This window comes from Pseudophryne corroboree, chromosome 8 (genome assembly GCF_028390025.1).
Source record: "Pseudophryne corroboree isolate aPseCor3 chromosome 8, aPseCor3.hap2, whole genome shotgun sequence".
NCBI lineage: Eukaryota > Metazoa > Chordata > Amphibia > Anura > Myobatrachidae > Pseudophryne > Pseudophryne corroboree.
This window is the reverse complement of record NC_086451.1, coordinates 213,067,170-213,083,793: the sequence shown is the minus strand read 5'-3', so window position 1 is coordinate 213,083,793 and position 16,624 is coordinate 213,067,170.

Here is a 16,624-nt window from a genome sequence, read left to right as displayed (position 1 = left end):
AGTTTGGAAATTCGCCTGCAGTGCTTTTAGACAGCAAATTCGCGATTTTCACTCCGCCACACTTTGGAGGGTGAAAACAAATAAAAAATTTTTAAACATGTTTTTTTTTGTGTTTTTTTTTTTAGGAATAGCAGATCTATTTATATTAGAAGGGATTAGGTTTTTTTTTTTTTTTTTGGGGGAGGCACAAATATTATTTATATATTTTTTAAAATAATATTTTTATTTTTTTATTTTTTTTATTGCTGGAACGGTAAAATCCGGGAAAAAAATGGCGTGGGGTCCCCCCTCCAAAGCATAACAAGCCTCGGGCTCATTGAGCTGGTCCTGGTTCTAAAAATGCGGGGAAAAAATTGACAGGGGATCCCCCGTATTTTTTTGCCAAGTCCGTGGATTTATCTCTGGAGCCTGTTGAGGTGAGTATAATTGATCTTTTATTTTCAGGTACCCCGGGATTCTACATGGAGAAGAGGACCGATGTCGGCGTGTGAACATAGGTAAGTATGTGTGTGTCGGCAGTGTGTAATAAAGTTTTACTGTCGACGGTGTCTGTGTCCTGTTTTTATTTGGGTATTTTTTTTCCATTAGAACTACAGGTACCAGCGGGCCCGTTTTTCTCCCGCATGCTGGTACTTGTGGTTCTCCAAGTACCAGCTTGCAGGGGAGGCTTGCTGGGACTTGTAGTACTAATGGAAAAAACAATATCTTTTTTTTTGAACACAAAGGCTATCAGCCCCCCCATCCGCAGCCCATTGGATGGGGGGGGACAGCCTCGGGCTTCACCCCTGGCCCTTGGGTGGCTGGGGGGGGGGGACCCCTTGATTGAAGGGGTCCCCATTCCCCCAGGGTTCCCCGGCCAGGGGTGACTAGTTGGATATTTGATGCCACGGCCGCAGGGCACTGTATAAAAGTGACCCCCGGCTGTGGCATTATCTGTCCAGCTAGTGGAGCCCGATGCTGGTGTTAAAAATACGGGGGACCCCTACTCGTTTTGTCCCCCGTATTTTTGGCACCAGCATCAGGCGCAGAGCCCGGTGCTGGTTTTAAAAATACGGGGGATCCCCTGTCAATTTTTTCCCCGCATTTTTAGAACCAGGACCAGCTCAATGAGCCCGAGGCTGGTTATGCTTTGGAGGGGGGACCCCACGCCATTTTTTTTTCGGGTTTTTCCCCGTTTTTTCCCGTTTTTTAAAATCGCGGTAAAATCCGCAAAATCGGCCGATTTTCGCCCGCGACTCTGGCGAATCCGTTTTTCATTGCATATGGTGAATTCCGGAAGCCACCTTCCGGAATTCACCTGGCGAATTTGGTCGAATTGAAAAAACGGCGATAATTGCCGCGATTTCGCCCGCTATTGCATATACCCCTATAAGTGGTACGATTGGACCGCACGGTTGTATGTGTGACCAATAACGCAACGTGATATGAGGTCGTATATCCATGCGTAAATCTTGCCCTCATACGTGTTGTAGGGAGCACATGCAAGCGTGATTTGTGTAAAAGAAAAAGGAAGGGAATTTTCTCAGGAAAATCTCTAGAGATAGGGCCTGCAACGGCTACACGTGTCTGCTAGAAGGCGGAACGGGGATACCCGGAGCAGAAGAAGTTCAGTGGAAGAGCTTTAAGGATTTCCAACGAAGTTCTGTGTTTGGTGCATTTTAGGAAGTTTTTCTGTGTTAAAAAGGTCCACAATGGCAGCCAAGTGCACAACACAGAGACGGTCGGAGGTCAGGATTCAGACTCCAGAGGCTTGTAGACCCCGAGGGTCTGCTCGGTTAGTAATGTGGAGGAGGTATGGTCCCCACACTGAGACCTTTTGTGATGAATGGACACGAATGACTGCAGGGGATAAGGCACCATTTCCCGGGATAGGTAGTTTTGACTTAGAGGTGTTGCATAATTTAAGGCAAAGGATCAGTCTCATAAAATCCTGGAAACAACGAGTTAAACATGATGATTGTTTGCAGTTATGGCAACAGGAAAGTGAAATGCAAAGAAATGTAACTTACATATCTAACTTTCATCTTGAGAGGAGAGACATGGCATTGAGGAGGATTATGGTTGCAGAGAAATGGCACAATGTTGTACGATAAAAATGCACTTAGTAACTGTATTAAGAATGAAAGTGTTAAATGTAATAATGTTTATGAAAATGAAAGTGTAAAAATTACAAATGTTAACCTGTGCAAGTCGCACCCCATGTTAAACTTCCCTCAGGATTACCAACAAGAAAGTGAGCCCAGAACGATGTCGGCACCTCTTCCAGAAGCCATCCTACAAGACATCCAGGTGGACGCGACCAAATTGGTAAAGGCAATAATCAAACCCCCTAACGGAGGGTCAGGTGAGGTCGTGTCCACAGGTACGTACAATGTTTTATATCACGCACAAACAAATGTACCCCATATTGTAAGACCAAAACAAGGTGATGTGATTGAGTTTAGTCCTGTCAGGGTGATCACAGTCCCCAATGGGAAGACTGATGATCAGGGAACCATTCCCGTCAAGGACAGTGCAATGCGCCATCCCTGGTCCCGGACAGAATTGAGATCAATCATATCTGATTACCCAGATCCTAGGAAAGATCTAACTGTATGATCAAAGATTCACAGAAGGTATATCAACTCCCTAGACAACGACATAATCATGGTATCCAAGGAATCAGGTAGGTACAGGGAAAGCGGTTGATGGTGATGAGCATCCAAGCGTTTGAGGAGGCATCAAATCAGCCAAGACCCCAGTTCACTGACACTTGGAGAAAGCCAAGGATCTGTTACCATTGTAGAAGAGAAGGGCATTATGCCAACAACTGTAATAACCCACATAAAGTTAGACCCCCTAGACCAAGAAATGAGCAAAATTACAACACACACCATTATAATCAGAGATCAGATAGGAAGAATTTTGGGCCACACCCATAATATATAGTCAGGAAAGGTGATCATTAGGACTGATGGTAAGCCCGAGGTAACGGTTAATAAAGTGGGAGGTCATTCACTGAAGACACCGGAATGACCAGGTGAAACGTTGTAAATGTATTTGTGAAGAAAAAAATGTTTTTCTCTCTCTCTCTCTATCCCCATCTTTGACGATTATCGGTAAGAATTCACACATTGCATATCCACTTGGTCCTTGCAGAAGTCTACCAAACCCCAGCATGACCTCCGCCACAATGTATTTCTGGCCAGATACAGACAGTGGAGTAATGCAGGTGCTGGTGGGGAGGGACTGCTCAAGGAGACCATTAGACACATAGATATGACAGCCTAATAAGTCTGACAATGTTTTTCTAATGCTAACAATGTTTTCTTAATGTTGACAATGTTTAAAAATGCTTTGTTTCTCTTTTCTTATTGATGGTTATTGTCGAGTTATGTAATGTATATATGCACATGAATTGTTCTCTATCTCTTTTGTTTTTTTTGTTGTCTCTCTCTTCCCACTCATGTTTCCATGGTTTAAAGATGCTATGTCACCCCTCAGTTGGACCAATGGTAATGCCAGATTTTTGCTCCTTACAGAAAGATCGCCGGTTAGGAAGGAATATTGCATCACCAGAATGTTCGTTTGGAAGACTGAGAGACAGCACCTTTGAGAGGACAGCAGAACAAGAAGAACAACAAGACGAGAGAACTTATTATCGTAACAAGTTCTCTCCCCCTCAAACTGATTTCTTATACCCCCTTTACAAATTTCTTCTTTTCTCCTCCTGTAAGATGGACTTGCCCCAAGAGACTGTGATATGGATTTTCCTGTTGACCATGATGTTGACCAGAGCAGTCTGTTTCGGTGAGAGTACCAGCGAGGTCGAGAAAGGATCCAGAAAGGTCCTGATGACTGAGACGGAGGTGTAAATTTCCAATAGCAACCCAATCACCAAGCAAAGGCGAGTACCGGGCACGATCTAACAACCATGTTATTTGTAAACAATTGTGAAGGATTGTTAGTTCAAAAAGAAAATTGTATCTGTAGGCTCTGTGACAATCTGGTAGAGGATGGATGCATAAAGAAATGCCAATCCAGTTTTAATATCCATATGGACCGGCATCCATTGAGTGACTATCACTCTTTAGTGGGTAATGTGTTAAACAAAACAGATTGTTGGGTATGCTCTCAAGTACCTCAGGGTCATAGCAAATCAGGGCTAGTACCATTTCCTTTAACGTTAGGGGAGGTACTTGAGCTAAGTGGTGGGAGACCGGTGGACCGGAGGTTTAACATCTCCAGCCCTCCTAGTTTGAAGCTCCACCAATACCATGTGGATAGGTCCCTCTTATGTTTTAATATCTCCAATCCCCGTAAGCCGGGAAATTGGGAAGTGTCATGGAGCAACCTTACCATGACCTTTTCACACAGAGCAGATAGAATGCCTACAGATACAGAGCTTGTACGCCACATAGCCAGTAGAGGAAAATCTTTCCGGTATCGATATACCTTAGGAAATAGGATTACTAGAGTTGGAGAGGTATCACCAGGATACTGTGCACATATCGTACAAACTGATACGTGCCTTAAACAGATGGAAGAATTAGGGTCAGGAGATTTCACCTGGAAGGTTTGTAACATGGTAATGTCCTTCTCCGTCCCTTATGTTCTCCCCGATGATGCATATTTCATATGCGGGAGAAAGGCGTACAAGTGGCTTGCCCCAAACTCTGAAGGATTGTGTTATATTGGAAAAGTATTGCCTGAAGTGATGACTGTTACACATGACAAAATGAAGGACATACACCGTGGTGCCCAAGCTCCTTATACTCACACTCATTACGAGCACCGAGTTAAAAGACAACTGTCAGAAAGGTTAGAGCATCCGGCCTCTGATCTTATCCATGAATCCACCGGGATTCAGGTTCTGGTAGCGTTAGATTTCACTCGCACCGCTCGAGGAGTGATGAATTATAGATACATTTCCGCACTCGCCAATTTGTTAGATAATATCACTGAAATGTATGATGACACGTTCAGATACACTGGAAGAGAACTTCAAGCGTACAAAACAGAACTAGTTCAGCATAGGATGGTTCTTAATTATCTTACAGCAGTAACAGGCGGATATTGTGTTACATTGGCAACACAGTACGGCATAAAGTGTTGCACGTATATCACAAATAGCACCGAGGATCCGGTAGAGGTCATAGACCAAAAGATGGACGACATTCTCCAATTGAAGTGGGAATTTCGCCGAAAACACAATCTCACCCTTGCTGCTGTAGGTAATGAGCTGACTGGTTGGGTGTCATGGTTGAACCCGCGAAATTGGTTCTCCGGTTTAGGAGACTGGGCTCAAGGAGTCATAATGGATGTTGGAAAGTTTCTACTATGTATCTTGGGTGTCGTTATATCGATTGGATTGATATTTAGATGCGGGCAGGCTTTAATGAAGTGCAAAGAAAGTACAAGAGTGATGAGTTTGAGGAGCGAGGAAACCGTAATTAACCTGGATTTGATTTATGACCCAATGATAGAAACCATGATGTGATGAAAATGCGATTATAAGGTCCGTTTCTTTCACCTGTTTTTCTGCTTTTCTCCAAGATACAAAGACCCCTTGGACGAGGAAGTTGACGAGACGCTATACAGACAACAGACAAGCACCAAAGATGAAGTTTTGACAACCTATGATATGGACACTTGATGAACTTTGCCATGGATCCCCAGTTTCCCTAGTATTTTTAAACTCACGCTAGCCCAACATTTTTGTAAATCTGATGGCACTGACAAAGCTATTTGCTCATGCCCAAGGAGCAATACAGCGCAAAGAAGATGACTCTCAACAGATACCGAACAAAAACTTCAACAACAGATGTACATTTCCCTGACATAGAATACCACCGCATTTACCGTAATTATGTCTTTTCTTCATTTCTACAACCCTCAGGTAATGACACACATAGTCGATAGGGAATACAGGCTCAGATATCAGCAACCACATACTTCCCCCATTCATGTATCATCAACTAAAATGTGCTCCCCATTTTGTTCAAAATCCGAAAAGAGCTCGGTAAAGTTTGACAGCCCATCCACAGACCTGTACCACAGGATAAGAAGGAATTCAAATGTATACTTCGCAATACCTCGAAGCTTGATGTACAACACGTACGGCACGATGATACATGACCCCCCAAACATGGATTCATACACACATGCTTCTGCTATCTCACTAGGTCATACCCTCTTCACACCTTCTCCTCTCTCCTCCCTTACCCAACCATGGAAATGTATTAACCCCTGACATATATTTTTCTCTTTTTGAAATGTTTTAGGAAGTGGCAGTTATTGGTGACTGCCAAAGGGTGGACTGTCAAAGTCAAAAATATTACATAGAGAGACCATATAAACTGCACACATATAAGCCGCTATACTTGCAAATATGCGCAGCGAGCACAGCAAACACCAGACATCATGGAGATATAGAATTGGCTGATGAATTGATGTCATGAATACGTATCATTTGAACAGAACCAGATGTGCCCATCATGTTTGGTATTGAAGCAAGCAGAATGATGTGTGGGTTAGTTTGATGCTGGTTGTGAAGTTGTGGGACATTGCAGCAGATAGATATGATTATATGTATAAAAGCTAAGATCATATTGTTAGAACAATGGATGCTCAAGACAACCTTTTACAAAGTTTTCAGGGCTGAACCTGATTAGCATATACAAAGAGAATAGTGACTCAATACAAAGGAGAAAGAAAGACCCCTCCCCCAGGTACTGGTCAAACAGGAAGGTAGTGGTCAGGTGTGGCCTCAGAGAACAGATGTAATGTAGCTACACTCACACACACACACACAGCTACCTGGCACCCAGCAGCATGGCGGCTAAATCCCCAGGACATCCTCCAAACTAAAGGCTAAGTATTGAACTTCACATGGCTAGATAAGGAAACAGACAGATTGCTTTCTGGTTTAAATAGGATATTGTAACTTGGTTGTGTGATTGTTGGGTGTTTGTGGATACTCTGTGAAGTCTGTGATGGATTGGAACAGTATACCATCTGTAGCATAGTATTTGTGGTATTTGTTTGCCTATGGAGATTTAAAATAGATTGTGCTGGTTAGTTATACTATATATCCTGTTAATCATAAATACCACCATGCAGTTACGTTTGTGTTAATTACATTGTGATCTGGTCTTGTCATGAATATGCTCTGGTTATTGAGATACTGAAGTTGTTTGGGATGTGAAATTATGAGATGGTTCTAGGAAGTTGGATTACATTGTGAAAGGTGATTTAGATGGTTTGGAATTGTAAAATCAGAACATATGCATTGTTTTGAGGCTTGGACATTTTGGAATAACATGGAGTCTTGTGTCTCCTGCTATGTGATTGTGGTGTAGTTGAGAGTGCCATGTGTTTGGACCTGCAAATCTAAAATGGCTGCTGCTGGATGTCTTCCCCTCCCCCTTTCAGCCATGTGGTGTGGTCTTTGGAATCAAGTGGAGGTTTCCCAAAATGGAGTCTAGCTTCTGTCCCATGATATAGGGACAGCCAGTATGAGTAAGCCCAAGTATTTCATCAGCATTGACTAACTGCGCAGCGATTGTTCCTCACATGTGTAAGCTTCTCTGCAATCATGTTGTCTTACTGTGAGCCATTTCTCTCATATCTCTCTCTCTCTCTCTCTCTCTCTCCCTTCTCTTTTCTCCCATATCTCCCCTTTGACTAGTATTGTATTGTATTGTATTAGATTGGTATTGTATTGTATTTCTAGTGTAGCTATTTTGGTTAGGAAGTATCTGTTATATTGTAGTGTATCATTTGTACTGTTATTCCCTTTTACAAGTATATTAGATATAATACAGTTAATAGGCTTTGGACCCTAAACCAGTATCTGTGTATTGTCTATAGTTTTAAGTGTTCACTTGAGCGTCGGTGACGCTCAAGCAGCTTTGTAGTTAGTCAGGTTACACAAGGTTGCACTTACACCCTGTATTCACATTAAGGTATTCTGTGTATTTCATTGATAAGGTTTAGACATAAAGGTATAGCGTTGTGAGCGTCTGCGCCGCTGGTGATCTCCTCGTGGTCTCGAGCGTCCGCTACGCCATAGCGAATCAGTACTCTAGTCATAGCCAACAACGTGCTGTCCTGTGATCTCTGGGCCGTGAGCGAACGTGACGCGTGAGCGTCTCGCCTACGGCTGAGCGATCGTTACGCAACCAGCGTACCCATACGGTACTTCTTAAGTAAACAGCGTACAGTGTTCTTAGACTTCATAAAGGGTTGTTTATACGACAAAGGAATTTAACATTGTCAGTGGGTTCCTAATGTTTTTTATTTTTTATTTCTGTCTCCTTTTCCAAACACAGCACAGGAGGTGCAGATCACTGAGGCAGAGGAGGGTGGAAGCAATGACAGCTCCAGTGTGGGGCAGCAAGCCCACCATCCCGGCACCACACTGGCACACTCATCCAACCCAGTCTTTCAGAGCTTCTTGGTGAAATTGTCAGCCATGCAAGAATTAACATGGACTTCCATGACCAGATGCTCCAAGAGGTCCGTGAGCTGACCTCCACGGTCCGTGACCTGTCCTCCACTGTGCGACAAGGCATGTGTGACATCTCCTCCTCTGTGGCACAAGGAATGCAGGACATATCCACCACTATTGGCCAAGACATGCAGACCATCGCAGCCCTCCTTGGCCAGAGTCTCAGGGAGGCTACAGCACCAGCCCTATCCCCTAGCCCTGCCCAGGAACAAGATCCCACTGGGCAGGCCCCTCGAAGATCCACGCGTAGACCCAACACAGAACAACAACCCATAAAGCTGGGCAAAAAAAGGGAAAATGTTGAATTCTCTCCAGATGCGGTCCTTGTTTCCAGCGCCCGTGTTGTGTTTCCAAAAAATTAGATTTATGGTAAGAACTTACCATTGTTAAATCTCTTTCTGCGAGGTACACTGGGCTCCACAAGGATTCACACCGGGGTATAGAGTAGGATCTTGATCTGAGGCACCAACAGGCTCAAAGCTTTTGACTGTTCCCAAGATGCACAGCGCCGTCTCCTCTATAACCCCGCCCCCATGCACAGGAGCTCAGTTTTGTTAAACAGCCCAATGCAGTAGCAGGTACCAGAGATGACAATCGCTCATAGCCAATTACACCATACACTCACCGCAGGAGAGGGTGTCAGCGGCTATGCCAATGCCAACCCAAAGAAGCTAAGTGTGTCAGGGTGGGCACCTTGTGGAGCCCAGTGTACCTCGCAGATTTAACAACGGTAAGTTCTTACCATAAATCTCCTTTTCTGCTGCGGGGTACACTAGGCTCCACAAGGATTCACATCGGGGATGTCCTAAATCAGTTCCTTATGGGAGGGGACGCACTCTAGCGGGCATGAGAACCCGGCGTCCAAAGGAAGCATCCTGGGAAGCAGCGGTATAAAAGGCATAGAACCTCACAAACGGGTTCCCTGAGGACCACATTGCTGCCTTGCACAACTGTTCAAGGGTCGCACCACGGTGGGCCGCCCAAGAAGGTCCAACTGACCGAGTAGAATGGGCTTTAATGGTAGCAGGAACCGGACGACTAGCCTGTACATAAGCATGTGCAATCACCATTCTAATCCATCTGGCCAAAGTCTGCTTGGAAGCAGGCCAGCCACGTTTGTGAAAACCAAACAATACAAAAAAAGAATCAGATTTCCTAGGAGGAAGTTCTCTTCACATGGATACGGAGAGCCCGTACCACATCCAAAGACCGCTCTTTGGAAGACAACTCAGGAGAATTAAAGGCCGGAACCACAATCTCCTGGTTAAGGTGGAAGGAAGACACCACCTTGGGCAAATAACCTGGCCGCGTTCTAAGAACCGGTGAAAAATCAAGTAGGGAGACTTACAGGATAAGGCACTCAAGTCCGATACCCATCTAGCTGAAGCAATCACCAGCAAGAAAAGGACCTTAAGGGAAAGCCACTTAAGGTCAGCAGAGGCAAGAGGCTCAAACGGAGACTCTTGCAAGGCCTCCAAAACCACCGACAAGTTCCAAGGGGCCACAGGTGGCACATAAGGAGGCTGAATCCTCAACACACCCTGAGTGAATATATGGACATCAGGTAGGGTAGCAATTTTTCTCTGAAACCAAACCGACAATGCAGAGATGTGAACCTCGAGGAAGGCCAGACGCAGGCCTAGGTCTAGGCCTTGTTGTAGAAAGGCCAAAAGCTTGGCAGTACTAAACTTGAAAACGTTATGATTGTGAGACGCGCACCAAGTAAAGTAAGCATTCCAGACCCTATGGTTAATCCAAGCAGAAGCCGGCTTACGGGCCTTCAACATAGTTTGAACGACCACTTCAGAAAAACCCTTGGCCCTCAGGATGGAAGCTTCAAGAGCCATGCCGTCAAAGCCAGACGGGCCAAATCCTGGTAAACACAAGGGCCCTGAACGAGGAGGTCTGGTCGTTGTGTAAGTAGAAGGGGACGATCCCACGAGAGACATAGGAGATCGGAGAACCAATGCCGACTGGGCCACGCTGAAGCGACCTTGCTTGAACTTCTGTATTACTCTGGGCAGGATTGAAACCGGAGGGAACACATACGGTAGCTGAAAGTTCCATGAAATTGCCAGAACATCCATGAACGCAGCTTGAGGACCCCTTGTCCTTGCTCCGAAGACTGGCACCATGTGATTGTGTCGAGACGCCATCAGATCCATGTCTGGAAGACCCCACATGTCCACGAGAAGTTGAAACACCTCTGGATGGAGGCTCCGCTCTCTGGCGTGTAGCGGACGACTGAGATAGTCCGCTACCCAGTTCAGGATGCCCGGAATGAACACTGCGGATATGGCCGGCAGATGGCGCTCCGCCCACTGAAGAATCCGTGATACTTCCCTCATTGCCATGCGGCTCGAGTGCCGCCTTGATGATTTATGTACGCCACTGTGGTGGCGTTGACCGACTATACTTGAACAGGTCTGTTCTGTATTAGAAGCTGGGCCATTGTCAATGCGTTCAACACTTCCCGCAGTTCCTGAATATTGATCGGGAGCAGTTAAAACACCACGCCCCAACCCCTCAAGATCTGATCCGGTGAGGCAGGCTGTCCCACTTGGTCAGAATTAACTTCTGCAGAGGTCGAGAGTGGAATTGAGCATACTCCACCATGTCGAAAGCCGACACCATGAGACCCAGCACTTGCATTGCGAATGTATCGACACTTGCGGACGAGATAGGAAGCATTGAATCCTGTCCTGAAGCTTCAGGACTTTCTCCTGAGACCGGAACAACTGTTGGTTGTGAGTGTCCAATAACGCTCCCAGATGTATCATGCTCCGAACAGGAACCAGGGAGGATTTCTTCCAGTTGATCAGCCACCCATGGGCTTTCATGCACTGGACCGTCAGAGCGAGATGACACAGGAGAAGTTCTGGGGAATTTGCCAGGATCAACAAAAATCGTCCAAGTACGGTAGGATCCTGACCCCTTGACGGCGGAGTGTAGCCGTCATGATCGCCATAACTTTGGTGAAAACTCGGGGAGCCGTTGTCAAACCAAAGGGTACTGCTGATGAGATACCACAATAGGAATATGTAGATAGGCATCCTGTATGTCCAGGGAGACCATATAGTCCCCAGGCTACAAGGACAGAACAATAGAGCGCAGCGTTTCCATACAAAACTTGGAGACGTGCACATGCTTGTTCAAGGACTTCAGATTGAGAATGGGCTGCAAGGACCCGTTCGGTTTCGGGACTAGGAACAGCGGTGAATAGTACCCCTTGCCTCTCTGAGCCAGAGGCACCTGTACTACCACTCCTGTGGTCAGGAGGGAATGTACCACCGAGTGCAAAGTGTTTGCTTTTGCCAGATCCAGAGGCACATCCATCAGGCAAAATCGATGAGGGGACAATTCTTGAAGGGTATGGCGTAACCTCGAGCGACGACTTCCCCCACCCTGACTTCCCTCACCCAGGTATCTGAAGTGGTCTTCAACCATTCCTGGGCAAAACCTAGAAGTCGGCCCCCCACCCTGGGATCCCCCACAGGGAGGCCCGCGCTGTCATGCGTCACGCTTGTCAGTTTTGGAAGCTGGCTGACGGGCGGCCCAGGCACGCTTCGGTCTGGGCTTGGCAGGTCTGGAAGCACGAGCTTGCTTTGGTTGCGCCTGACCTTTTGCTTTTCCTGGAGGACGAAAGGGCTGAGGGAAAGTACTTTTAGCCTTCAGTGCAGAAGGTGCCGTACTAGGTAGGCAAGCTGTTTTAGCAGTAGCCAGATCAGCCACAATCTTATTGAGGTCTTCTCCAAAGAGAATATCTCCCTTGAAAGGAAGGACCTCCAGGGTTTTATTGGAATCCATACCCACCGACCAGGATCTCAACCAAAGGATATGTCTGGCCAAGACGGAAGTAGTAGCAGCCTTGGCCGCAAGCACCCTGGCATCAGAGGCAACCTTCTTAAGGTACAGAGAAGCAATGGTAATATACGAGAGACATTGTCGAGCATGCTCAGATGCATTGGAAGGCAATTCCGCCTCAAGCTCCTGAGCCCACGCCTCAATAGCTTCAGCAGCCCAAGTTGCTGCAATGGTTGGCCTATGCACAGCCCCCGTCAGGGTATAAATTGCTTTTAAACAACCCTCCACACGTCTATCCGTCGGTTCCTTCAGAGAGGTGATGGTAATTACTGGTAGAGCAGAGGAAACAACCATACGCGCCACATGAGAATCAACGGGCGGAGGGGTTTCCCAATTTTTACAAACCTCTGCAGAAAGAGGATAGCGAGCCAACAGTCTCTTATTCGGTGTGAATTTTGTCCCCGGATTTTCCCAGGATTCCTGTTGTATGTCAACCAGGTGTTCAGAATGAGGTAAAACTTGTGTAACCACCTTCTTTCGTTTGAACCTATCCAGTTTCTTAGAGACAGCCTCAGGCTCAGGATCATCAGACACCTGAAGAATGAACCTAATCGCTTCAATCAAATCCGGGACATCCACCAATGATTTCCCTTCCCCATCAGAAACATCTGTGTCAGTGTCTGTGGGATCAGTATATGCACCATCCTCGTCAAAGGACGTGTCTGGGATAGCAGTGGATTGGGAGGAGGTAATGGCCCGTTTAGAAGACAACTTAGTCTTAGGCGGGCGAGAGTGACACTTAGATTTAGTCAGTGACCGGTTTAAATGCTGTAACTGAGTGGAGATTTGATCTGTCCATGGCGGATTAATAGCAGGGACCATAAACTGCTGCAGTGGCACAGGTGGTCTCACAGGGTGTGCCAATTTAGTTATAAGTGTAATTAACAGCGTGGAAAACGTAGCCCAAGGTGGGTCCTGTGATGCCCCAGGTGCTACCGACCCACTGGGGGGTAAGGAACCCCCCGAGCCTGAACTCTCAGCTATTGCTTTATGGAATCATATTTATGAATATTAATATTCAATATAACATATATGGTTATTAATATATGGATATATTTAAATTAATATGCGTTATCATATATATCTGCAAATATATTATGTCAGGCTTACAAATTAATTGGCTGATAAATATATGCAGTCCTAATATATATATATATATATATATATATATATGACTTATGAAATTATGAAGTTAAGATTCCTTAAAGAGAGTTCAAGCTTGAATATTACCGCTCTTTTTATATGATTCTTTATTTACAGGCAGATCAAATCGTACAGAATAAGATATACACAGTAGTGATATATATACTAATTATAATTATATTAAGCTATGCTATGTTTCCTTCGTTACATAACATAAAACAACATGACATAAGTTTCACAAACAGTTTCAATTATTATCATATTTATACTTGCAAGTTAAAGATTGCCATCCCAAGAATCATTCCTTCTGCATGTTCTCCATGACTTCTCCTCCTGACTGACTTCCTTCCTTCTCCTTCTTCTTCTCCCTCTCCCTCTTCCTCTTCCTTCTAACTCCTAACTACAAGTCTGGTCCTTTTATCTCATATTTTACCAATTCAAACTATCATATTCTCATAGTTTCCAATGGAATAGGTAATTATAGGTTTGTCAGATTCCAAGGTGTAATAAAACAAACATTGAACTGGGCTGTCGTGTCCTGTTCACGGAGGCATGGTGTCATAAAAGTGTGGTGTCCACACTGCCTTAAGCAAGTATAGTATTGTAAAATCTGGAATGTCTTTTCATCCAAAGTTCTGTTGTATTGACAAGTTTTCCTGGGGTCGGTTACACAAATGTTTTATCAATGGATGTGATCTCTTTTCATAGTAGTTAATTTATACTCCCTAGCTTTTAACCTTCACTGGACAATAGACAAACCAGTAGATTCTGATCTACTGTAAGCACACCTGTGAATTCCAATGACCAACAGAGCTCTGTCACATACCTATTATCATTTATGGCCTAATACCTTTTCTCTACAATGACTCTTGATCTTACTGTAACCTCTCTGGCCTTATTTATGACTAGAGCAGAATAAACCTGTTCCCTACACTATTTTTTTACCATCTTGCAGTAAAACACAAATATACAGTATATCTATATAAACACATACACAAACCTAATTTCTTAAATCAGCTAAACATTACCTCATACATTCAAACTTATTTCATATCTATTCCTTACTATATATATCCACTATACTGTCCACTATGGTAACATCGCCTATTTATAATGAATTATATTTTGATTCAGACAACATCTATTGCCCTAATATTAGACTAAGTGCAGACAATTACCTATAAGGCAACAGTCGCCCCCTTGTGGCCATGAGAAATTATTTTGATTGGCCACACATTAAACTAGCGTAATTGCTTCCAAATACATTTCAAAATATTTCTTCAAAACATAACTTTTGTTGTAACCCTAATATATACCATAAGTGTAATAATAATAACAACCATTGTGATTTTAAAAATCTCTAAAAATTCTTAGCTTACCTAACCTTATTCTACTTTTTAACTAAAGCAGACCAAGACTGAGGTTTTTATTCAGTATTCATGAGGAAAACTAATTTCTACAGACATTTGGAATACCATAGCCCAATTGTAGACCTTTTTTCTGTATCTGGATCAGTACATTTGGACATTTTTGCTGTTCTTGGCTGTAGCAATTTACTGGGATAAGACTGTCATCTGCGTGGTTTGCTTGCAATTGGAGACGCCTTGCGTCTGCATTATGGAGGCAGTTGAAGTAGAATTCTTCATAGCAGCTGCTCCTTTGCTTGCCATTTCGCTGTTTGACGCAGAGGGCTGTGTATTTTGCGTACTATGATCTTGAGTTTGCAACTCAGTACTTGTGATGACCCTCGGTAATGGTCTTTATACAGTATTTAGCAGTTCTGTTTCCTTTGCGTTTATCCAATACCGCAGTTGTGACCAGTGTCCATATTGCTTTGCACAAAACAGGTTGTGATTTTGAATAGAACAGTCATATATGAACCAGTCTTTCTTTCTTTCTTTGCTTGTTAATAGTAGGTCTTAATTGTCTTCGGGCAATAGTACCACAAATGGCTGCGAGTAGTACACCTACTCTGTTTACTGTATTTCCTCACTGAATAAATTACCATGCAGTCTTAAGTCTCCTTATTCTACCTTGAACCTATTTATACATCTCAATCTTAAATAAACTTATACCAGTTTAACCCATATAAAGGCGTTTTCTATCCTACCTATATTTTGACTAATAATTATTTAAAATGCTTTTGATGTGTATATAGTAACATCCTATCAATACAATAAATGAATATAATTTTGCTTCAAACAGATATTAAATATCATTTAGGAATGGCTTTAAATATATCTAATTCCATCCAATATTATTTTATATGCAGCCATGTGCATATACAGTTGACCCTGTTACGCTACAAATAATTCCCTTTGACTTGTTACAGTCTTTATTAAGAGAATTATTCATCCCACTTAATAATCTTGTCCCAATTTGTTAAAACGTGGTATACCATCCTGTATTAGATATTTAATTACTTTTGAAGCTTTTACGAAGGAAGCATAGGTAGTATCTACTGTGTAATATTAAAAAAAAACATAAAATATTTACAAGGTATATAATACAATTATATTATATATATATATATATATATATATATATATATATATCAGACAAATGTTTACATATATTTGATTAAGGTATATGAAGGGATGAGACAGTTCTGTATAATCACAGTGATGAGATGTGCTGTACACTGTTGTGGGAGTGTACATGTAGTTTGAAAGACAAGTAATGATTACTTGTGATGAAAGGGTTAATGAAAACCTTCCCCTTTCTTGTGAACCTGGAAAACTCCTTGAGGATTTGTCCATATATCAGTCTTTAGGGATGCTATGTAGATTTTGCTGGATAGCAGCGATGAAAGGGTTAATGAAGACCTTTTCCCTTGTAAATTGGAGTCTTTTTGGAGTCTTGCACCATTCTGTATACAGGTTGCCAGGATTACTATGAATCAAACAAAAATACATACAATGACTATCACAGATATTTATACAGTGATTTAACATAGCTTGCTATGCATTCTGTCCTATCTGCTGCATGTTATCAGGTACAGAATTTACAAATGTGTCTTTAAAGATTGAATAACAAACAAACAATTGTTTCTGGCCTGTGCCAATCTTTCCTGTCACCTTGTGTGTCAATGGCAGCACAATTGTCGCTGCAGATATGATGCAGGTT